Below are 25605 nucleotides of genomic sequence, written 5' to 3'. Positions count from 1 at the left end.
CAAAACGCACCTAAGTCACATCTCAGCCTTTGATGGCCACTAAGAAAGGAAAGGGTTGTGATCAATACCTAGGAAACTTTATTCCACAACAACTGAAGAAATTACGGAAGGCAATAAGGAAGAAAGCAAAGATTTATACTTAAGCTTCAAGCTTGTTGATTCTTTTGATTCTAATTCTGATTAATTTTTCTGATCCTGTCACTTATATAATGCCACCTGCAATGTCAGTCTCTAATCATTAAGATGTAAAGTCACTACATCAAATGACATGGCTCATAATAAACCCATCCTTAACCATTTACAGTCAGTAAGTGACAAAGTATCTGCTTCCTCTGACTTTTCAGCTCAGCAGGAATCAGCTTCAAAGGTCATTGCAGGATCTCAAGCTCACATGTCCCCATGTCAGCTATTATTACCCGGGCCTGTACCTAAGATGGGAGGGTCATCAAGCACCATCAATCCTTGGCCACTACCCCAACACTTCAATGTTCACAAAAGGCAAGAGTCGCACTCCCTCCAGTCTCTGCAGCACAGGGGCACCTTTCCTCCACTGTCCTCTCCTTATGCAAACATGCAGGATTCATAAGCAGCTCAGCCAGGCATGCAGAGTGCAGGAGAAAGTCAAGGGCAAGAAAAGGTGCCATGCCAGTGGAGATGATGGAGGGACGAGTGGATGTGTGGCTCTCTGCCTGAGCCACAGTGGTCATCTCCCTGCGCCATTCCTTAATCCCCTCCCTTGACAAGAACAAGCACCATCAAATCCAACTGTTAATGTCTAATGTAGCAAAGATGTAGACCTTGCCCCAGGGCTGACTAATGACCTTTCTCCTTTGTGGTCCTCCACACACAGAGAGGAGACTACAAACCTGTCTTTTTCACACATTTTTAAATGCATGATTTTTTTTTTCTTTACTTCATGGCTTTAAAGCACTATGTTTCAAGTAGATCATGTTCTGTAAATATTCCTCCATCATCAAATTACTGTTTATGCAAGATCTTTGGGATTGTACTCTTTTAGGATGATCACTCTAGCTTGTCTGAACATTGAGGAGATACAGAATAACACTGCAACTGGATTAGCATTTTTCCCCAATATTTATTTTTTAGTTGTAGTTGAACACAATATCTTTATTTATTTATATGTGGTGCTGAGAATCGAACCCAGGGCCTCGCACGTGCTAGGCAAGCGCTCTACCACTGAGCCAAAACCCCAGCCCTGGATTAGCATTTTAAAATTATAAAGGAAAAAAAATTCATGAAGGAAAAAATAATTATAGGTAGCGTATGAAAATCATAATGATACAGTAGATGATCAGAGGATAGCAAAGCCAGGGGTTGAACAGCTGTGATTTCCTGGAACTTCCATCACTTTCCTCTGGTGATAAGTGATTTAGAGTATTTTTATACGAAAATCACTGGGGAAGGCAGGGGCCATGGTTGACAATAAAAATCCAAACTTCTCTTTGCCTGGGTCCTGAACTAATTTGGAAACAAGATTAAACAGTCAGCAGATAGGGAATAATAGATATGAGCTGAGATACAGTACCCAAGAGGCAGCACATCAAAGCATGCCTACCCCCAAACACAAGGCTGAGAGTCTGACCTCACTGGAAAGAATGTAATAATGTCACTTGGTGGTGAAAAACCCTTGGGAGGGCTGGGGAGCAGGAGATCACCTGCTGGGATATTTTTTGAGACTCACTGGGAAGCCCCCTTTTGAGTAAAACCAGCCGGAGGGGGCACAGCAGGGCAAGTGCCTTGTGTGTCCCAAATGCCACTGGGAGACAAAGGCCACTGAAGCAAGAAGGAAAAAGCACACCAACACAAGTGTCCCTTCCTCCTACAGTGGCCTTCCAGTGCCCTCTACTGGCAAAACTTAGCATCTGTCACATGGCAAAGGAGACAGGTTCACCAAGCCCACAGAGCAGAGCTAAGGGTAGATGTGGCATCCAAAGGCTGATGGCTGGCGCAGGAATGATGTGACTGAGAAGACAGAGGCAGGGGTGTCGTGATGCTCCCTCTTTTTTTAATTTTAAGATATGAAACATCAGATTTTAAGAAATTTCAATTTCAGGCTGACAACTTCAAGTTACCCATTGAATGAGTCCAGTCTCCTGTGACATCATAAGAACAATTGCTGGAGATCTGTGAGAGGTAATGAGGAGATGGTGAAAACCCTCCTCTTCTACCTAAGAAGTGAGTTTGCCATGGAGCATGAAATGCCCTCAATATGACTCTTTGCTTTCCATCTGAGAAGTTCCTTATTGAATTGGGAATGTTCTGGGAGGTATCATAAACTTTTACTGGCCAAAACTGTCCTTGGGGATAAATTACAGTCAAGAATGAAGACTTACCAGAGAAGTGAAAAATTGTGCTCCATTTGTGTACAATGAATCAAAGAGCATTCTGCTGTCATGTATAACTGATTAGAACAAATAAAAAATAAATTTAAAAAAAAAGAATAAAGACTTAGAAAAAAGGGGCTTAGAGTCAGGCACATTGGCACACACCTGTCATCCCAGCTAATTGGGAGGCTGAGGCAGGAGAATCATAAGTCCCAGGTCAGTCTGGGTAAATTAGCAAGACCCTATCTCAAAATACAAGAATATAAAGGGCTGGGAATGTAGTTCAGTGGTAAACCCCTTTGCCCCAGGTTTGGTCCCCTGTACCTACCCCCACCAAATAAAGAAGGGTCAGGTGGCATGGCACCTCTTTTTACTCTTTCCGTTCCTCTGTTTCTAAGATTTATCCCATCATAGGAAGACAAAAGTCAATGAAAGTCTGTGTAGGCCAGGCGCAATGGCACATGCCTGTAATCCCAGCAGCTCGAGGCTGAGGCAGGAGGATCTCGAGTTCAAAGCCTAAACAACAGCAAGGTGCTAAGCAACTCAGTGAGCCCCTGTCTCCAAATAAAATACAAAATAGGGCCGGGGATGGCTTGGTGGTTGAATACCTCTGAGTGCAATCCCTGGTACCAAAAAAAAAAAAAAAAAAAGGTCTGTGTGATTCAAAACTTTTGCAATAGGATCGTGGCCACAGAAAGGGAACTCCTCTTTCTTCTGGGCCCCAATTCCCCATCACATCAGTGGAGTGCTGGGTTGACAGGAAGTAGGCCGAGGGAAGCAGATAATGGTTCTTTCTCCTACTCTCTCAGGCCAATCAGGAACCCAAGACTTCCCTATATACTGGACCATTTGTCTGCAGAGTTTAATATTATTTCTGGAGACTGAGTGATGATAATAGCATTGGTTAACATGTCTTGAGAGCTTACTCTGTGTAAATACTGCATGAAGAATGAACTCTATGAAGTAGATTTTTTAAAATCCCCATTTTATAGATAAGGAAATCGAGATCCAAGAAATTCTGAGTCTGGTAACATCGTGGCCAGGCTTCAAATACAGGCAACCCAACTCTAACTCTACACTTGCAACCACCTCACCAGCCCACCCAGTTGGTTAACAAGATAGCACAGCATCTTTAAATTATGCCATTCATGATTCAGATTGAGCAATTCGTGCTATATAAATGGGAACAGGAATGTGATGTGGGACGCCAGTCAGCTTCCTGGCCTCCTATCAAGTTACATTTCGTCCTCTTCGATCACCAACACATATTTTATTTGGGATGCAGAATGATCAGTAATAGGGAGTATAAGCTGAGAATGTTTACATCTGTCAAGTTTTATGTGCTTTCTGTCATTCAACTCCCTCCAAAGTCACAGCTGGTAAAACCAAATGGATCATTTTACCACAATCAGATCAACGTCACAGTTCACCAAGCACCATTTGTCCTCTAAGGCAAAGCCATGCACCTAATTATAACACCCTGTTAATAAATTTATAATAGACAAAAAGGAATCGACTGCTATGGATTTTTTTCCCTAGCAAAGCAAAACCATTTAAAGGGCAGATTGCACGTCTATTCCTTCTTTTATTGTTTCCATAAAGTTAGCAATAGATTCTAGACAGGAAAAATCAGGGCAGACCTCAGATGAACAGATTGTATCATCAGATCCTACCACATTGTCTCTAATGGGGAAAATTAGCAGCTGAACATCAACACCTGTCACCATGAGCAGACCCTGGCACACACACCAGGTAGGATGGCTGTACAGTTCCTTAGAGCAATCTGAGCCTGGGCCACCAGAGACTGCACACATGCCAATGCCCACAGAAGCATAGGCAGGCAGGCTCCATTTAAAATTAGGTGGATGTAGGAAATTCCAGGGGAGATGTAGCAGCAATTCCTAAGAAAGACTGGGCATGAACAAAAGTGAGCTCTAAAAAGGCTTCATAGAAACAGTGCTAACTATGTAAGAATGGAATTGCAGACTCGGCCAGAGAAACCAGCCCTAGCAGGAACCACTGAACATTCATCTCCTTTCAAGGGCAAAAGATGCCCCAGCAGCACCCCTTCTCACACCTGGGTGGCTTGGGTCATGACTCCACTGAGCCGGATTACGGCCGATTGTTTTCCCCAGCCTCAAGGTCAATTGCAATAATTGCTACTGAATAGATTATTCCACAAGCCCTGGCAATTTTCAAAGGGGACCCAAGTGAGGAAGCCCACATTTATTTTTCTGACATTATAAGCATGTCTTCTCTTTACAAGGGTTTCGGCCATTTTTCTGCCTGGTTGCCTAGCAACCCTTTAAAGGGACAGAAATATGGGAGAGGGATGCTGGAGACTTACAGATGAGTGAATTTGTATTTATTTCCCAGATTCCTATTCCAAAAATCAATCTGTTGCCTTCTCCTAGGGCAGGAGTAGGGTAGGCAAGGCAGGGCTGTGCTCTAATATAGCAAGAATACACAATGCCAGAAAGTGCAGCTACACAAGCGGATTCAGCAATATGGGATATTGCATATTAGTCAGCTACATAAACATCAAGTCTTGAGAAACATGTTGAGTATAAAAAGTGCCCATTTCATCATCCTCTGTCAAGAAAGTCTCAGAGCAGCCTTGAGGGAGTCCTATAGGCTTTCCCATTGCATCCTTCATCCTGTCTGCCTGACACCATTCCTTTCACTAAATTACATGTCCGGCAAAAAGGACATTTCAATTCAGTTGTTCCAAGTTCATTTGCAAGGAATTAAGCTAAGTGGTCATCTACAAGTCTTTTAATTTCCCATGACTGTTGTTCCTTTCCTCTTTTTATTTTGTATGTTTAAACTTTCTCTCTCTCTCTCTCTCTCTCTCTCTCTCTCTCTCTCTCTCTCTCTCTCCTCCCTGGGATGGGTTAGTTAAAAATTTATCTATTCTATTATTTTTGTCCAAAAAAGTCCGTGATTTACACGTTGGTTCTACTGTTCTGTTTTTTTCTATATTGTTTCACTAATCTCCACTAGTACTTTATTAAATCCTTCATTTTGCTTTACTTTAAAAAAAAAACTAATTTCTTGAGTTGGAAGCTTAATTCATTTACCCTTGTTTGTTCTTGATTATTGATACAAGTATTTGGGACTATGAATTTACCTCTAATCTCTGCTTTAACTATTTCCCATTAATTTGAATGTGCAGTATTGATTCTGATATGCAATATTTTGAACATTACTATTTTCTATTTATCTACCTCAGTTTCCATTGAGATTTTCTTAGCCTGAACTTTTTGCTTTCTGTGGGATTTTTGGTTTGTATTTCTGTTGCATTATGGTCAGAGAATATTGTTGGCACTATGTATAAATTTGGAATTTAAGAATGTTTTTATAGGCTTTGTAGCTTTTGTAATGTATGTATATGTATGTACATGAGTTACATAGATCTTTAAAACATTTAAACATAAGCAATATATTCATATGTAATATATAGTAAATATACTTTGTAAATATATAATTATATAAAAACAAGTATAATAGATACATAGATATCACAAACTCTATCCCTTAAAAATAGAGAATGTGCTTCCCAAGTGTCCATAAAACAGTAACAAATACATACACTGTTGCTTTTCTTAATCTATTGTTTAAAATATCTCTCTCATGGAATGAGATATGTTCATTAAATGAACTCTGCAGCCAATGTGAATCTCTTCGTACTTTCTGAAATTTCTGTTTTATGAATGTGATGCCACAAATAGATATGCTTCTGACATCATCTTTATTCTAAAATAACATCTATAAAAAAGTATCTTCTTGAACCCACTTGAATCAAAGTGTGAAATATGATATATCAAGAAATTTGTAATGTTTTGAACAACCAACAATAAAAAAATTAAAAAAAAAAAAGTATCTTCTTGGACTAAATGGTTCTGTCATGAGTTCAATATTGCCTATTAAACTAAGTGGTCCTCTACAATTCTTTTAATTTCCCCTGATGTTCCTTTCCTCTTCTTATTTTGTATGTTTAAACTTACTCCTTTTTTCTGGACTAGGTTAGTTAAAAATTCGTCTGTTTTTGCTTTATAAAAATCAGGATTTTTTAAAGAAATTGAGAAAAAAATGAGAAGACTGTATTAAAGGACTATATTAACCCACAAGTTTCCCATTTCCTGTTCTCTTGATTTTTTACTATAGACTTCAAGTTACCATTTGTCATCATTTCCTTTTAGCCTAATGGAAAACCATTAGCATTTCTTGTACAACAGTTGAGCTAACAACAAAACATATTCATATTTGCTTATCTGACATTGCCTTTATTGTACCTTCATTTTTTGAAGGATAGTTTTGCTAGATGTAAAATTCTCAGTTAACAATCCCCACCCCCCAAGCAGTTTGAATATATCATTGCACTGCCTTCTGACTTCCATCTTTCAAATGAAAAGTCGGCTATTAATCATACTTATGCTCCCTGTACATGGCCAGGTACTTTTCCCTTGCCATTTTCAAGATTTTCTTTTCTTCTTTCAACAGTTGACTATAATATGTTCAGGTGTCAGTCTCTTTACATTTATCCTACTTTAGGTTTGTTGATCTTCTCAGTTGTATAGACTGATTTTTTAAAATCAAATTTGGGTGGTTTTCACCCATTGTGTGTGTGTGTGTGTGTGTGTGTGTGTGAGTGTGTGTGTTTCCTCTTATCTCCTTCTGGGAGGCCCTTTATTTGTGTGTTGGAATGCATGATTGTGTTTCATGTGTCTTTGTAGCTCTGTTCATTTCACTTCAATGTATTGTTGTTGTTGTTTTCTCCTCCGTGTTCTTCAGATTGGTTAATTTCCACAGATCTATTTTCAGGTTCCTTAAGTCTTTCTTTTTAACACCTCAAATCTGCTGAGCTCTCGAGTGAATTTTTTTTCATTTTAATTATTGTACTTTTAACTGTTATTGTGGTGGGATGGAGGAAGCATAGCATCTGAAAAGGGCATAGCTCATGAAGTTTAGCTTCATGAATTCAAGTCTGCAACCACCATTTATCAACTGCACACACTGAAACAATTCACTTGGCTTCTCTCTACCTTAAATTCTTCATCCATAAAATGGGAATACCAATAGTGCCTAATTCAATGGGCAGCTTGAGAATTGAGGTAATATGTCAAGTGTTTAAAATAAAGTTCCATAAAGCAAGCAAGCTAATCAATAACTCTGATACTATTAAGACTGGTGATAGAGAAATTTTGTCATCACTAGCAGAGATGGACTAGAGTTAGTTTTGTATCCTGTATCTGAATACTGGTGTAAAAGACCCACAAATATGACCCTTCCAGCCTCTCTTCTCAAGTTGCATTGTTCCATTGGTATCGTTGGCTGTCTCTAAATTATACTCCAGCCACACCACTAGAGCTATGATAAACTCACTTGGTGAGGACTTTTGACACATGAGGTAGATTTTTCTAGCTTCTTGCCAGAGTTTGGATCTACAATGTTCCCCAGAGGCCCAAGTGTTAAAGGTTTGGTCCTAGCCTGTGGCGCTATTGGGAGGTAGTGGAACTTTCAGGAGGTGGGGCCTAGTGGGAAATCATTGGTCACTGGGGGTATATCCTAGAAGGATACAAAGAGATTACCAGCCTCCTCCCTTTCTCTCTCTCTCTTTAACTCCCAAGACATGAGGTGAGTGGCTTGGCTCTGCCACATGATCCCATCATGATACGCTACAACAGGCCCAAGGCAATGACGTCAATTGATGATGGACTGAAACCTCCAAAACTATGAACCAAAATAAACCTTTTCTCTTTATTAGCTGATTTATCTCCAGTATGTATTATAATGATGGAAAGCTAATACACCTCCTCCCTGGAAGATGTGGACCTTGATTCTCATGCCTGTAGGTGCTAGTGATCCTTAAGCTCTAACCCACACTGGCAACTCAGAATCACAACACTCTACCTACTGAATGATAAACACATTCTCTGCGTTGAAACAAGTTAGTGGGTGGCTCTGCCCTTGCCATCCACTACCTTGAATTTCTTGTATGTGGCTCTTACCTTGAGCTAAATTTTGTCCAAACTCCTTGAGACAATGGAATTTTGTCTGGAATCACTTGTCCTGTGGGCACAACCACATCAGCACCCTGGGTCCTAGTTCTTCCCAGTCCCAGCCATTCATTTCTATTGACCCATGATTCTGAATGTCTCCTTCACTGTGAGCCAGTTTTTCCTTCCTAATCCTGGTTCTGCATTGACTGCAAAGAAAAATAGGACTATAACACTCGGTAAAATCAGTGTGTCCTTGCAATGATTTACAAAGTGGTGTTTTGAGAATTCATAGTTAACCATTAACGTGGGATTAAGACAAACCCTAGTGAACCAAGCAAACCAGATTTTTCAGTCCCATTTAAGGAAAGTATAAGGAAAGATAAAGACAAACTGTCTAGCTCTCACTCTCCATTCTTCAAACTTGCATGCAACTCCTAAGTTTTCCAATGACAACTAAAACACTTCACACTTCACAAAACAATGTCACAAATGTATTTCATATGATCCTCAAAATGACCTTGTGACCTAGGTAAGGTGACAGGATCACTTCTATTTAAAAGATGGGGGATAAATTCAAGGAACAAGAAATACAACCAAGTCACTCAGCTATTTGGTAAAGAGTTAAGTTTGCAAACAAATGTTTCTTGCTTTCAAGTCACTGAGTTTCTCAGTGTGTTCCACAAATCAGTAGTCTCATGAGAAATTCTATAACCAAAGAATTCAGGAAATGGTGAGGATTTTGTCATGATAAAGACTCTGAGGACCCATGGAGTAAATAAACCTGGTTGCCTTTGTCTTCCACGCTTATCTGACCACAGAACCCCCTGCCCCTTTTTAAATAACTGTTATCATGCCTTCGAATTTTGGAAAACACTGTCCTACATCACACTGCCTCATAGGAAGCACCAGGAATGCCAGGTTGAATAAAGAAGAGGCTCCTTGGAGGAGAACTCTTCTCCTGATAACCTCCAGCTCTTCACCAAACACAGGTTCTACCTGCATGCAGGTAGAAAGGGACTTGTGATGGATCAAAGCAGGAACAAATCAAAATACACAGATATCTTTACTATAAGATCTGGAACCTTCTCAAAGTAGCCCTAACAGCGTTTTTCAGAACAGAGTTTACAGCACATTTGCATCAGAATAATGTTCAAGAAATTTGGAGAACATGAAGATGACCAGCCTCAATGGCCAGATCTAAGGAAACAGCATCTCTGGGGATAGGACCAGGGAATCTGCATTTTAACAATCTCACTAAGTGATTCTGATATGACTAGAATTTGAGGAACATAGCCTAAGGTAGTCAACAACAGATGTGAGGTACTTTTCCAATTAAATCAAAGTCTCAAACTAAAATGAAAATGGCCCAAGATGCATCCAGTGGGGGACTATTTGGTTCCTCAGTAAATAACCACATCTCAATGAGACCAGCTTTCCTGGGGAAGACTATTCCATGGTCTATCAGATCTCTTCATTAGGGAAACTTCCCTGTTATTCTTTCTAAGTAGCTTTTCTTAATTTGATCCTATTACTCCCATGCTTTATACACAGCTGAGTACAGCAGTTATACTCAATAAACAAAAATGCCACACAAATGCCACTCCAGGATTACATTTCCATCCAAGTACCCTCAATGGCCACGTCTCTCTACAAAGTGAAAGTTAATCTAGGTGTCCAGGGCCAGCTTTTATAGGTCTCCGATCTTGATTTGGGCAAATAGTTCCATCTTCAGAGTCAAGTGTTCAGCGACCAATGGCCCCATTCGTGCAAACAGATGGTATTCTCACAGCTCCTCGGTCACATTACAGAAATTGGGATTCAGAGGGCTGCTCAAGATGGAGGCACTTAAGGAAATTGAAATGTGACCATAACTATTGACTCAGTTATAAATGCTGTGATTTCCTGGTCTTGAAAAAAGACCATGAGCAAGATAACATCGGTACCATGACAATCAAATGGAATGAGCCAAGGCAGCAGGGGGACTTTTGGGTTGCACACCAGGAAGTACCTACTGAGGATCTAGATTATTAGGAAAGGCAAGCTGCCAATAGGCGGTGCAGCATCCTCCATGGGTCCTTCAAAACAGAAATATGACCCTCCACGATTTCCTGCCCAGGCACAGGTGGGTAGACAAAAAATGACCTTTACAGCTTTCAGAAGGAAGATTTTCCCGAGTCTTCAAAAGAGGCACTTAGGGAAGATTGTTCTTGGGAACAACAAGAAAAGCTCAGGAAAAGCAAATGATCCATTTAGAAATCATTTGAAGAACTTCGATTGATTTTCCTAGGAATAACTTGGTTTCAGAGTACCTTGGAGAAAGTTCAAGAGATCGATATGAATATATAGATGTGCATGCACATTTGCATATATGACTGAAGTTGAGAAAATAACACTGGAGGAATAATGAATATGGAGTACTTGGCAAATTATTTCACCTAAAAATGCAGTAACAATCAGTGGTAACCCTATAAACAACCCACTAAGCAAGCTTTGGAATCATCTGTCATTTTGAGATCACGTTTGCATTGATCTGCTTAGATCCTAGGAGAAAAACAATGCAATCTTTCCAGCTGTCTCTTAGGACCAAGGTCCTAGGCACAGAAAGAAGCAACCGCTGGGAGAGCCTGTGAGTGTGAGCTCAGATTGCCTGCGTTCAGTCCCCAGTTCTACTGCCTGCTATCTGCATAAGCCTACACCATTTCCTACATCCTTTAAACCTCAGTTTTATCATATATAAAATAGGATTGCAATGATATCTCCGTTACAGAAAGCAAATGAATGTTAAATAAAATGATTTGTGTAAAACATTAAACACCATGTCAAGCATGAAATACACATTGGATAAGTTAAAATCGTCCCTGTTATCAAGAACTGTAAGTAGATCACGAGTCTCTTCGCTTTCATTAATTCTCCAGGTCATCCCTGACAATGTATGAAAACTTTATAAGGAATCAGTCTTCAAAATAAAGCAAACTCACCAGAATCATAAGTTATATGCTACTTTTAATTCCTGAAGGTTTATCTTTTCAGAAGCAAAAGAAACGGGGGGTTTTCTTCTTTTTGAGAACCCCAAAATAACAGAATAAAACCAAGAATAAGATGCGTGTGATTCTGAAGCAAAACTTGACAGTCTCCAAAGTATCAGTAAAGGTCTTAACTACCCAAAACAATTTCTATGCAGTTAATGAGCTTCTGCAAAGAACGGCCAATGCCCTAATTGAAGAATTACCCTCGAGGAACACTGGGGACAAACGTGAGTAAGGCCGAGTAACACAATGTTGGGTAACATACCTTTAATGAATTCTTTTATATATTCTAACTCCAGAGAGAAAATCCCAGCACCAGCAAGAGATGCTTTTCTTCAAACAATTCCCAATCTAGAAGGACCACCCATCTCTATGGACTCATCTAAATCTTACTCTTCCATTAGGACTTGTCAACCCATCCCCACCAGCCATCCTAAGACATTTGGTTTAAAATACATCCACTCACTAATACTTAATTGAATTTCCTACAAACAATAAATAAAAAAACTCTGTGCTGAGAACTGATATCAATGTGTTTTTATATATACTCCCCTTTTCTTAACCATGTTATATATATATATACTCCCCCTTTCTTAACCAAGTTAAAGATCTAATGAAAGGTAATAAGACACACCAACACAACCAAGAGAATGCTGAGGAGGGAAAGAATGCTTGAGTGGGGTGAGCCAATAAATGGCACCCTAACCTGCCTGCAAGAAGTGTCACTAGGCAGGGGTTACACGGGGAGGAAAGCATATCCTTCCTCTGGGTGACAACACCTTCAGCATCTCCTACAGATGGCTCCTTGCTGTGACTTCACGATAGCTGCTAGTTGAATACATGCATGAACAAATGCCACTGAGCCTCTTTGCCCTCATCCAAGAAAGCAGGAAAATCAAGTTCAAGGTCACAGAGGCTTTCTGGAAAGAGGTGCTTGGCAAAATTTGACCTCACCAGGATTCTAAACTGCACACTACATAAGCCTAATGAAGATGTGAGCTGGGGGTAGAGTAGCCAGCAGGATGCTATTTTTCTGAAAATGGCATGTGATAGGGGGAGCAGTGGGGAGGAGCACAGCCCCCCTCCCCCCCTGGCTTCTAAAACCCAACCGGACCCTTGTTTTCTTTCCTGGGCAAGTAATGAATGGCAGTAATTATCCACGCGGGGCTCTGTGTGAGTCACAAGGCAGCTCTGGCTCCTGTCTCCCTACAATTTTGAGCAGAATGTGTGCGTGCATGTGTGTGTGTGCGTGTATGTGTGTGTGTGTGCTTCACCCACCACTATTGAGGGATGCAAAATAGACGACAATCACATTGCGGCTGGCTTTTGAAGACTTGATGGGCAGCTGGAGAGAAATCTTCTCGCAGCTGCTGGGATAAGAGGGTGGCCAAGGGGTGGGCGTGGAGAGAGGAAGAGAGGTTCTGTCAGGAAAGGGAAACCATCAAAATGGATTCAGTATATTCTCAAAGGGGTATTTCTAAAAGATCAGGGTTGCTGATGTCAAAACTAAATCAAGTCCAGGCAGCTGGTTGCATAGCTGTTCCTTTTAGAAACATCCTGGGTGCTCAGGTCCAAAGATAGGGTCACTGCCTCAGATAGCAGCAAGATCAGACTGGACCAAGGCTGACCTTGAGGAGGAGCACAGCCCACAGCCCTGAAGCAAAGGGTTCAGTTGCAATGTTCTTCTTCCTTCATCTGGAATCCCTTTGCTATGTTAAAGTTAATATGTTTTTCAACCAGTTAGATAAGATGATTTCTAAATTCCCTTCTACCCTGCCCAGGTGGAAAGGAAGAGGGCTCTCATTCCATTACTGAGCACTACATGCTTGGCCCTAGGCCATAACTGTCATACACACACACACACACACACACACACACACACACACATCACAAGGGAAAGATCAGAACCCTCAATTTACAGAGGAGGAAAGCAAAGTTCAGAGAGGTGAAATAACTAGCTCAAGGATGTAAAGTGACAGGGCGAGTAACCCAGGCAGGCCGTCAAAGTGTCCCACCCACAGTGCCATGCTATGCCTCCATCTGGTCACAGAGTACTCTGAATTATGACTTCACAGGTCATTGAAAACCATTGTTAAACCTATTATCCCATTATCAAGGATTAGTTGGCCTCAGTGTGAGGTACAAGAACAGGCACCTGCCTGGGTACAAGGAGAACAAGGGAGGCCCAGTGCACAGGTATTGTTCTTGGAGAATGGCCTGGGAAGGGCCCAGAAAGACGGGAGGCAGAAGTTGCATGAGGAGCCCAGGGGACAGTCACAGGTGGGACAGTCACGGGGGCACAGCTCTCCAGAAAAAAAAATAGCAATGCTGACTGAGCTGCAAAACAGCTTCCTGACTTGCCTTCCACCAGCCCTAACTCAGCTATTGTCCTAGTCTCACACAAGTTCATTCTAGACCCTAGCAATTCTGCCCCAATGGCTTAAACACTTTTAAAGAAAGTGGGCAAGGGCACCCTGCCTGCGCAGCATGAGTGTGCTCCACAGTGTCACCGACAGGGCAGCCTTTTCAAATACACAAATACCATACACATATTTTTAGGTATCATTTATTCAGAGAGACTCTAGTCTCTAACAAACCAGGGCACAGGTGTAAGAAATTGCCATACACTCCTCCAACCACGGGAGACCTCACAAAACTCCCTTAAAATTCCCTGGAATATCTCCTAACAACTGTATTTTAGCCTTCTACTCATGAAAATAGATAATAGAATGATTTTTTTAAAAACCTGCTTTGGAACTGCTGGCTCATCTGATCTTTCCCCTGATATATTGGTGTGTGTGTATGTTACCAGTTACGGGACTAATCTGCACATGTTCACTGGGGCCTGACCAAGAACCCCTTATTTCTATCCTGTTTCCAGCTTCCCTTTGATAGTCTAAGTAGATCTAGATCACCACAAACTTACAGGTAAAATAGAGATGTTAGTCAGTTTTCCATTACTATGACAAAATACCTGAGATAATTAACTTATAAAGAGGAAAGTTTTTTGTTTTTTGTTTTTTGTTTTTTAGAATTTAGAGGTTGCAGACCATGGTTGATCCCATCACTATAGGCCTATGGCAAGGCAGCATATCCTGGTGGGAGCATGTGGTGGAACAAAAGAACGTATGTCATGAACCAGAAAGCAAATGGAAAGAGGAAGAGATGTGGGTTCCACAACCCCCTTCAGGGGCACATCCCTAATGACCCAAAGGCCGCCCACTGGACACCACCTCCTAAAAGTTCTACCACTCAATAGTACCACCTGGGAGACTAAGCCTTTGACATGTGAACCTTTAGGAAACATTCAATATTCAAATCACAGCAGAGGGGAAAGGCAACACCTCTTCTCTGGCTAATGGCCATTTGCCAAGCTAAATGCAGTATGTCCCTAAGGTCTCCTCCAGTCATTCCTGAAGTAGCATGTCAAAGCAAAAGAGGTGAAGCAAATTAGGCATCAAAGATGCTGAAGTGCAATTAGAGATTTTATTTTTAATGAATTTACAAAATGTCTTTTAATGTTTCCCTTCCTAACACAACTGAAGAACTACAAATTTGGAAATCAAGAATGCCAATTGCTGAGAGTGGAGGAAAGGGAAATGCCAACATATGGGTTACTCTTGTCTAAAACAGTGGTCTAGACCCTGCATGTCCTTAGTGGTTAAGAAAATGCAAGGGTGACATCACCAATGGAATATAGAGAGCTCCTCTCTTTGTAACCTGGAGACATTTGCAGATATGTGGTGGAAAATCCCCACTCTATGTGAGGCACTCCATGCGAGCTCACTAAATTTAAATGCAGCCAGAACTCAAACAATTGTAAGTAAATGCACCATCACCCCTAATTTGCAGTAGGTGTCATTTTTCCTGGTGAACAGATGGAAGTATTTACACATGCCTTTCACTTCCTGGGACAGCAGTTAGTAGCATGATGCCCAGGGCTAAGCAAAAGTCTTCCTTATCTGTAGCTAAATAAACATTTCCACTCCTTCCCACTACTCTTCCACACAGAGATCACTATGGCATTTAACTATTGGTTTAGGTCAAACTTTGTTCACAGTCTAAGAACTGGTTTGTTAATCACCAGCAGCAATTCCGGTCCCTTTCCCTTCCACAGGCATGAGACAATTTTTACCACATTAAGTCAGGGCTCTCTTTGTTGAGTACTATACTAACTATGCAGAGTTTAAGACCCTCCTGACTGCCAAGGGCTGTATTAAATACTCACGGTGCCCTCCTCATACTCTAATTGCTCATGGATCAGTAAATGCACCTGTAAAAAAAAAAAAATGCTGTCTAGAGTCTCAGCTGGATGGGTCAAAAGGATGCTTGGGTCAGATTTTGGCGCCCCTTCTGGTTCATCCTATCCCAGAGCCGTCTTGGAGAAATCCATATGCAATCTCAGCAAACCTCAACTATTCTCTGAAAACATTTGTGACTGTGAAAAAAACTGAAGAAATATGCATCTCAGGAAATGTGACTGCATTAGTGGTAGAAAGCACATCAGAGGGCACAAGGTAATGTGAGCTACAGAGAAAAATGCCCAAGAGCCAAAACAGCATTGGCAAATAAGGACACAGGTAAAAGACTCACACTTCCTGATTCCAAAACTTACTACAAAGCAATAACAATCAAAGCAGTATGGAACTGGCTGAAGAACAGACATGTAGATCAATGGAATAGAATTAAGACTCTAGAAATAACTCCATTTATCTGTAACAGATAGATTTTCAACAAGGGTGCCAAGACCATCCAACTGAGAAGGAACAGTCTATATAACAAATGATGCTAGGAAAACTGGATATACACAGGCCAAAGATAAAGTGGGAACCATAACTTACACCATATAGAAAATTAATTCAAAATCAATCATCAACAGACTAAATATAAGAGCTTAAATAGAAAAAAGAAGTTAGAGCAATAAGTGAAGAGGGCAAAGAGGGTTCAGGACAGTGGGAAGAGAATGGAAATGTGTGCAAATATCTAATGGCAGAGGAAAAAAAAAAGGAAGCCAGCTGTCTTTGGCATTTGGAAGATTTTTCAGTAGTACTTTGGACTATTGCATGCAGATAACTGGTTTATCATGCCCAGCAATTTGTAATATGTAGAGACACTCATTCAAATTTTTAAACTCAGTGGGCCTACCTAACACTGCTGTTTTTACTATTGTATTTTTATTTAGTGTTCAAAGGGCCGCTTAAAATTTTCACCCACTTTGTGGTATCTATGGTGGAAATTACATGCCATGGTGGTATGCATGATTTTTAAGCTCTCAGAGAGGTCCCCTGTGAGAATATCTGGTGTCCTATTGAAGCAGGTCAGAGACCCCCCACCCAGAAGACCCTTTCCATAATTAATCAGAAACCCGCACCATATTTGTAACATATAAGTTCCTCATCTTGTCAGATATAGGATATCAGCTGTTGGCAAAATCTTCTGTAGACAGCATTGTGGTTGGTAGTTGACCCTTTTTGTAAATGCCAGGTTTACAGAAAGAAAACTTGTAAAACCTCTGGTCTAGAGGATGGAACGAAAAGCACTTGTCATGTAAGCCCTTCCTCCCACTAAAGTTCAAAGAATTTCCAGAATCTTTGTTCAGAGGATTTTAGGCGATAGCCCTCTCTGGACCCTGAAGTCAATACACCTGCTTCCTGAAAATTCCTCAGTTATCCGGCCTCCTCTGTCCTACTTCATTATGAACTTGATAGAATGAATCTGAGCCTAGTGCAGTGTGCATACCTGTAGTCCCAGCAATTTGGGAGGCTGAGGCAGGGAGATTATAACTTCGAGGTCACCTCGGTGTTAGGGCACAGACAGATGAGGATGGTGGGAAAATGAGGTTAAGAGAATAATTCTATAAAATGGGTCCACTGTGCTGACTCCCACCTGCTTTCTTCACCCCCACAAGCAATTTACCTGCAGCTCTGCTTGGGCTAAATGGACAGGATATGTCACACTCCTCAGCAAAGTACCTGTTATCTGCAAGGAAAGGCAGGGAGAAAATAACATTGATAGGAAGAACCCAAGTTATTTTGAAAAGAGAGATATTTGGTCTTTTCACAGACCAGATTTTGGAAGATAAGGATAATTCCCCCTAACCACAAAACTTGTAAAAATAATGAAGAATCCAATTAGAACTGCTCAGCAAGGGCCAAGGGAACCTAGCATTGTGATGGCAATAGGTACCTGAAAGTCTGATGTCATCCTGCTGTCAGTCAAAAGTCAAGAGATGGACCTGGGTGGGACTCTCGGGAGACTTCCCTGGGACCCCCAATAAAACTGGAGTGCAGGAGAGGCACGTTGTCTCTCTCCTCTCTGAGAGGACCCACTCTCTCTTGAAAGTGTCTCCTTTCCCTTTTCCTATCCCCCTTCAATAGACTCATAATTTTTACTCTGGAGTGACATGTCTGAAATCTTTCTGACTCGATCACAAGAATCAGGGTTTGAAGAGGGGGGTCTTCACACTGCCTCAGTTTTCCAGAAAACTGCAGCTCTGTCACATTGGGGCATAAAAAAAGATGCTGTCTCAAAATAAAAAAATAAAAAGGGCTGGGAATGTACCTCAGTGGTAAACTGCCCCTGGGTTTAATCCCCATTATGGCCAAATAAATAACTGGGGGGGGGGGAGTAGGGTGATGGATATCTTTAAGTGTGCATCTTCAAATCTAGCAGAAGATATATGTTGTGATATATATATATATAGTCTACATGGCATTAAAAAAAAATCTCAAATGCCTTTAAAGAGAGGGCTTGACCTCTTCAGTCCAATCCTGGGCCCTTTCTCTTCCTATTGTCTTATTTCTCACTCAGATATTCCCCTCATTTTCTTTACTGTTTGTCCTCTGACTACATTTATTTCTGTGCTCCCTTCTCAAAAAAAAAAAGCAAGCATGTTAGAGGGTGTGATCTTTCTTGAGCCTGGGAATAAGAAGAGCTGAGTTCAATGGTGAATGTCTGTAGGAATGTGAGAAAGGATCTTTCTGGTAATACAGAATGCAGCTGGTATTTTCAATATATCAAGAAATGAAAGAATTCCTGAGAGAAGGGTGGGAAGTGAAATCTACATGAGTATGGAACAAGCCTCTTGGATTTTAAAGCACAGAGACCCACAGCCACCGATAGTGTGCCCAGCACTGGATACTCTGAGATGGAAGAGGTGGCAGCAGCATCCTCCTATAAATCGAGATTAGTACAGAGGACCAGTGACTTTCATATTCATTGATAAAATCCTCGGGAATATTGCCATCTATTTCCTCCAGACCCACAGGGTGCCCTTGTGCCAAGAAAGGGGAGGGAATTGCATGTGTCACAATCTCTCAGCAATGTGGCTACAAAAATAATCACCCGAGACAGTGATGTCTTTAATTTTTGCTTTCAGGCTTCTGTGGGCCAGGAAGGCCTCCAAAGGGCACTGCGTGGGGCAATTACAACAGCAGCTTGCAAAGTCGCTACAACTAAGCATTCACATCAGCTCAGAAACCCAGAGCAGACTATTATCACAGTGTGTTCTGAGACAATGGGGTTCAACAAGGCAAACAAAAGGCTGAAAGTAGGAGGTTGCACGTTCAAATCATTGCCCTGCCATTCACTGGATAAATATGCATCGAGCAATGACTGTGAGCCAGAGCAGGCCAGACGCTGGGGACACAAAAAAGAGTGACTTCCCATGCTCAGCCAAGACAAACCATCCCTTCCATGGGTGCCACAAAGGGTCTTGCCTTTGTTTTAAAGGCCATGTGGGAGGCTGGGGAAGCTCAGCTAAGATGCAATTTAACAGCTTAACAGGGTCACATACATGACTGACATGCAGCAGATTCTCTGTCATACTGCAATAGTGAAAAAAGTGCATGGAAAACCTTTGACTCGCTGAGTAGAGCAATTTAATTTTCTTAGGTTAAAGGTACAGTTCACTATCTGTTTCTGAGAACCTTTTCTGTGGTGAAAGTACATTTTAAGTCGATGGTAGAGACAAAAAGAGAATCTTGTGATCAACCTAAAATAAAAGACCCGATGAATCACAGATTTTTCAAATGAAAGAAAGATTTTTATCACTTTTGGATGAACAAGAACAAAACATGTGAAAGAAATGTTTTCCCCATTTCCATTTGCCAGAGAATACACAAAGCTGCTTGTAAATGATATTAATAATAAAAAACAGATTTCTACTAGAGTATTCAATTGTACAAAATACTCATATGCATAATCCATACCTAATGACTTTAATGCACCAAAATGGCATCTCAGACCCAGCTTCAGAAGGACTTGGCTTTGTTTTTCCTCAAAATACTCATCTGTATATGTTGTCATTTGGAACCCACACAGGTAATGGTAGACAGGCTAACTGGGACCAGAATTACAGGAGTCTTCCTGTCTTGCATGGGAGCTGTTGCTCTGGGTTTGGGCTCTCACGCACAGTGCTCCCACCAATGGAAATCTCTACTTGAAAAGAACATTTTGAAAGCCACAAGTCAAACTAATGACCAGTTGCCAGTCACTGTCTGATGACCAATTACTTTCAAGGATCAGGTTGTTTGAATTCAAATTTCCTCAAATGTCCACCCCTACCACTCTCATCAATTTATAGAGCTCATTAAACAATGTAGAAAGACTGCACATGGTTCAGACTTTAGGTTTTTACATGCTATGGAAGCAGATTCAAAATAATCACTAAAATCTGCCACATGCAAATTTGACACACTCCTCATTAAGAGGTGGGGCTTATGCCCTCACCCCTTGAATCTTGGCAGTTCTGGGACTGTTCTGAGCAACAGAATCTTGCAGAAGCAAAATGGCACCAGCTGGGAAACCGACCTTAGAAGAATGGCAGCCTCTACTCTCCACCTCTGGGAAGGCCTGCAACAAACGTGAATCCAATTATCCTGTGGGGGGAAAACCACCTGCAGAGAGAGAGGGGTGTCCCCTGAGCCCAGGCCTCTCATCATTCCCACTGAGGCACCAGGCATGGGAGAGAAGCCAACCTGGATCCTCAGACTGGTCCAGTTGGTTTCCAGAAGATTAGCTTTGGGTGACCCAGGTCATATCACATAAGAGAAAAGAATAACCTGGCTAAGCAGTGCCCACATTCCCAGCCCCCAAATCATGAAATGTGATCAAATTCTTGTTGTTTTAACCCTCTACATTTGGGGATCGTTTGTCATGCAGCCATAGGCGCATAGAACAAAATTTACAGAGTCTCAGGACTACTTGAGTGATGAGCACAGGGGGAAGTGTCCTGAAAAGGCATTAATTATAGCAAAGAAAAGTCTGTATCTCTTTCTCCTTGTTATTATTCCAGATTTAAATGCTTAGGAACAGGTCAGGAAACTGGAAATGTAAGGGTTGCATCACAACTAAATAATGTTTATTTCTAGTCACAGAGAAACTACCTCTGAGACCATCACTGTCTATCCAGAAATGGATTGCTTCTGCAGGAGGAAATGAAGGAAAACCACAGAGACATTAAAAAAAAAAAGACTCATCCTTCTAGATAAGAAAATGCACCTTAAAGTAACAAAGAAAAGCATTGATCTGTTTTAATCAGAATAGAACAAAAAGGGCAGAAACAGACCCATGTACCCACATATATGTGAGATCTTAGTGTGTGGTTAATAGATATTCAAATCCCCGGACAAGGAAGAACTATCCCTTACAGCAATGGAGAATGGAGGATGTGTCCTATGATATTGGGACAATAAGTTATTCATATTTTAATGTCTAATTATATTCCTCCTCGAATCAATCAGAAAAATAAGTTCCAGATAGACTAAAAATCTAAATACCCAAAATATTTTTAGTTGTTTCTTGTTGGTTTTTGTTATTATTGCCATTGTTTGTTTGTTTCCCATACTGGGGATTCAACCCAGATGTGCTTTACCACTGAGCTACATCCTCAGTCCCTTTTTATTTTTTAATTTGAGACAGGGTCTTGGTAAGTTGCTGAGGCTAATCTCAAACCTACGATCCTCCTGCCTCAACCTCCTGAGAAGCTGAGATTACAGGTGTGTGCCACGATGCCCAGCCACAAAAATCTTTAAGTATTTTTATTATGTAAATACAAATCTTCAAATGATAAAATAAAAGATACTTTTGAAACCTTGAGAGTGGAAAGAGATTCGTATGCATGATACAAATCCAAAAAACATCAAAGAGAAAAGGTGACAGGTTTAAATGCATAAAAATTTCATATTCTATACAGAAAATAATACATTAAACAAAATTGAAGGTGAAAAGAAAGCTGAAGAAAAATAGAATAGAATCAAAATATCTTATTAAGAAAGTATAAAAATTCCAAGAGAAAAGTAGATTAAAACATCCCTAGATGAACAAGCAATTCGCTTAGATGAGGTGTAATTGCAACAATTTTAGAGAATAATGCTCTACTCCACCAACATCAAAGTGATGGAGATGAGGTGCAGTTTTACCCGCCTCATTAAAATTTACTTTTTTAAAATTACTAATATCCAATATTGGAAAAAAATGTAGAGAAACAGGTGTTCTCTCTTACACTGTTGGAGGAAAACATAAATGGCACAACTTTTTTTTAGAACAACTTATCAATATGAGTCAATATTAAAAATAAGTATATCTTTTGACTCATAAATCCAATTTTCTACTAATTGTACTATAGAAACATTCACACCAATACATGGAGATACAAATAAATATACACACAATGGAGCTTTGTTTAGAATAGCTATGAAGAGATAGAACAAAGGCCCATCTATAAGGGAATAGTCAAGTACATCATGAAATATCTATAATAGAATATAGCCCAGATACTTTTTAAAAGAATAAAGTAGGTCTGCATAATTACTGATGATTAACAATATCTTCAATAAAATTGCTACATAAAGAGAATTAGCAAACATGAATGGTATGATCACATTTTGTTAAAAAAGCAAATTTACAAATGAGTGTGTATGTGCATTCATATGTCAGTCTGTGCATAAGAAAAAACAATGTACATACACCCATACATTCATATACCAGAATAGAGAAGATAACCTGGGAAAATATAAACCAAGTTGTAGTTATTGGCTTCATACAATGAAGAGAGATTAAAAGTATTTTGTAGGGGCTGGGGATGTGGCTCAAGTGGTAGCGCGCTCGCCTGGCATGCGTGCGGCCCGGGTTCGATCCTCAGCACCACATACAAACAAAGATGTTGTGTTTGCCGAGAACTGAAAAATAAATATTAAAAAAAATTCTCTCTCTCTCTCTCTCTCTCTCTCCCCCCCCTCTTAGGAAAAAAAAAAGTATTTTGTATTGGGTGATCTTTTTTTTTTTTTTCTAACAAGGACTTATCACAGTCCTTTTATAGTAGAAAAACTAGTCAAAGCATAAAGTGGCATAAAAGAAATAGTGACAAGCCAAATACCTTCTTCTCTGTGCAGCTGCACCCTTTCCTCATGGCCAATACCTCCATGTTTCAGCTCTTTCTCCTAATAAATGTTCAACTCCAGAGAGATTAGCCAGCGTTTGTGTTGTTTTTGCAGGACCGAGTCTCTAAAGCAGTGATCTCATTGCAGGAAGGTGAAACTTGTCAAGCCATACCTGCTCCATCCCCTCCCACTCCTCAATGGCACAGGGAGGCTTTTATTAATTAACATGAAGTTCCCAAATCCAGGAATTCCCTCCTTCTAACAGGAATATGTTACCGCCCTCAGGAGTTTATTGGCATGAAGAAGGCTGGACCCACAGCTCTAACAACTGGCTAGTTAGTTGTTCCTTCATTATCCCAGGCTGAGATGGAGGCTACTGTCACTTGTTATGGTTTGGATGTAAGGTATACCCTGAAAGCTCATGTGTGAGACAATGCAGGAGTGTTCGTTCAGAGGGGAAATGATTAAATTATGAGAGCTGTAACTTAATCAGTGAGTAAATTAATCCAGTTGATGGACTGGACATTTGAATGGATTAACGGGTGGTGACTATAGACAGGTAGGGCATGGCTGGAGGAAGTAGGTCACGGGGGAATGCCCTTGGGGATTATATTATCCCTGGCTCCTTTCACTCAAGCCTTCTCTCTCTGCTTCCTGGCTGTCATGAACTGAGCAGCTCTCCTCCACCAAGATGTTCTGCTTCACCCTGGACCAAGATTTATGGAGTCGGCCAATCATGGGCTGAACCTCTGAAACTATGAGCCAAAATAAACTTTTTCTCCTCTAAGTTGTTCTTGTGGGGTATGTTGGTGACAGAGATTCAAAGATGACTAATACATCACAAGTAGGCAATGATGCTTTAGTTAGCTTGCACAGTTCAGCACCAGCCAAATCCATCCCAACTTTGGAAGAGAGAAAAATACACTCAAAATTTTTAACAAAAATACTTCCATTCAATGTTGTGTGTTTGTTTCTATCTTTAAAATTCCTAATCCTGATGAGTAGGTAATCAATTAGGTTGATTTATGTGTTAATTCTAAGGGCCTTGTGGGGTAAGGGTTAAAGAAATACAAGATCTCACACAAGGTTAAAATCTGAGGCATGGAATTTCAACTCAACTGTTATTACTCACTGCGCCCCTCCCCTTCTAAAACCAGAAGTCACGCAGACCTCATTCCCTATGGCAGAATTAGGGATTTTAGGGACTTTGAGAGCTGCTCAGGGATACATCCCAGCTTGGTGGGAAGACTTGATGATGCCTGCTCTGGCACTTCAGTCTTGCTTCAAGGCTTTGGAGAAGTCTCCAAAACCCACAAAACACCTATCTATTTGGAATTTCCCAGTGAAGCTTTAATCTGCCTCCTGCTGCTGGCTCTAATTATCTTGCCAGCGCCTGACAGGGGAAATCCGGCAGCCTGCCTCCACTCTGCCTCTGTGGCAGCTCTAGGATGCCCATGTCCTGTGGGCTTTCTCATCTTACCAGCCCCTGCACACAAAAAGGCCGGGGCACACGAGGCCAGCATGTCCCCACTGCTGCCTATGTCACCATCAGGAAATGATTACTCACAATAACTATCATTTGTCATTGTACATATGCTATTGAGAATTAGTCATTAAGCCACCTCAGCATCTCCTAATCATTGCTTTGTTTTGTCTGGTGGATGCTGGGGTGTGGCTAAGGGCATCCTCCTTAAAGGATTCTACCTGTGTTTTCTCTTCCGGCAAAAATTGAATTTAGTAGAAGAGTTTGAATGCAGAGAAAGATCTTTGTAACATCCTGCCTGATTTTGACTGTGTTCTGTGCCCAGAAATAAAAGTAAAAGTAGAATGATCTATAACCATTAATTCAATTTGAGGTACCATGATTCTAAGTAGCTGTTTCCTGATTTCAGGTAAATCATTTGATGTACTAAGTAAGTGGAAATATGATCCACTTCTCCAGGTTTAACATATGAATATATTTGTTGTGATTCGGTTATTTAAGTCAGTGTAGAATATCTTCATTAATCCTGTAGGATACTTTTAACCAGGATTTGAACACCCAAATAAAACCTGGTTGAGCAGCTGGTACAGATAACGAAGGAGCTTGTGGCCCTCCCTGTTCAACGGATGATCAGCACACTGGACTAGTAGATTGGGTTAACAGTCAAGGAAATGACTCCCACTGCTACCCAGCCAGAGCTCGGCTCCTCCTTCTGGTGGAGGAGCTTTCCCCAGCTGGGAGGCCTCCACAGCTATAGCCTGTAAAATCAGAAATGTCCACAAGCCGGCACCCACTGTGATTCATCAACTAACTGAAAGAACTCTCTTTATCATTCAGCACCTCTTCCTGAGATTGCTTTTAATCTCCAAAAGATTCCAAGAGACCTTCCAAGAGATCTGGTGCATAGAAATCTTTTTCATCTTCATGCTTAGCTAATTTTGAGATGGGGAAAAATAAAACGAACCCTAAATGTAAGGCTTACTAAATAAGTCACTTGTGATGTAATCTGGTAGGTTTCAAAATAAATAAATAAATAAAGATACTGATGTCTATTTAGTAGTGAGTGGTTGAAGCTACTTGTAGGCTGGATATGCTAAGATGAAGATAGTCACCAGGATTCTAGGTTGGACACTGCTGTGGTTTGCTCTCCGTCCTTGACCCTTCTCATTTTAAATCCCAAACATGAAGAGAAAAAGAGAAGTAGGTTTTCTTGCATCTGTATCAGTAAATCCTTTATTCTGCTACCTTGTTCCAGCCTCCAAGTGCCCTTATGCCTGACTGCCAATTTCCCAGGGAGACCAGTGCTATCCACATTTCTTCTTCTTCTCCTCCTCCTCCTCCTCCTCCTCCTCCTCCTCCTTCTCCTTT

At 40.8% G+C, this 25605-nt stretch overlaps 1 protein-coding gene across 1 annotated transcript in view; it reads right to left on the bottom strand.

Moving 5' to 3' along the window:
* Nucleotides 1-25605, bottom strand: part of Myo3b (myosin IIIB) — a 425075-nt gene that overhangs the window by 311873 nt on the left and 87597 nt on the right. The gene's annotated exons all lie outside the window — the stretch shown is intronic.

Source organism: Marmota marmota, unplaced genomic scaffold, assembly GCF_001458135.2.
Source record: "Marmota marmota marmota unplaced genomic scaffold, marMar, whole genome shotgun sequence".
Classification (NCBI taxonomy): Eukaryota; Metazoa; Chordata; class Mammalia; order Rodentia; family Sciuridae; genus Marmota; species Marmota marmota.
The sequence above is the reverse complement of the archived record's forward strand: the minus strand, read 5'-3'. Positions and strand labels throughout refer to the sequence as shown.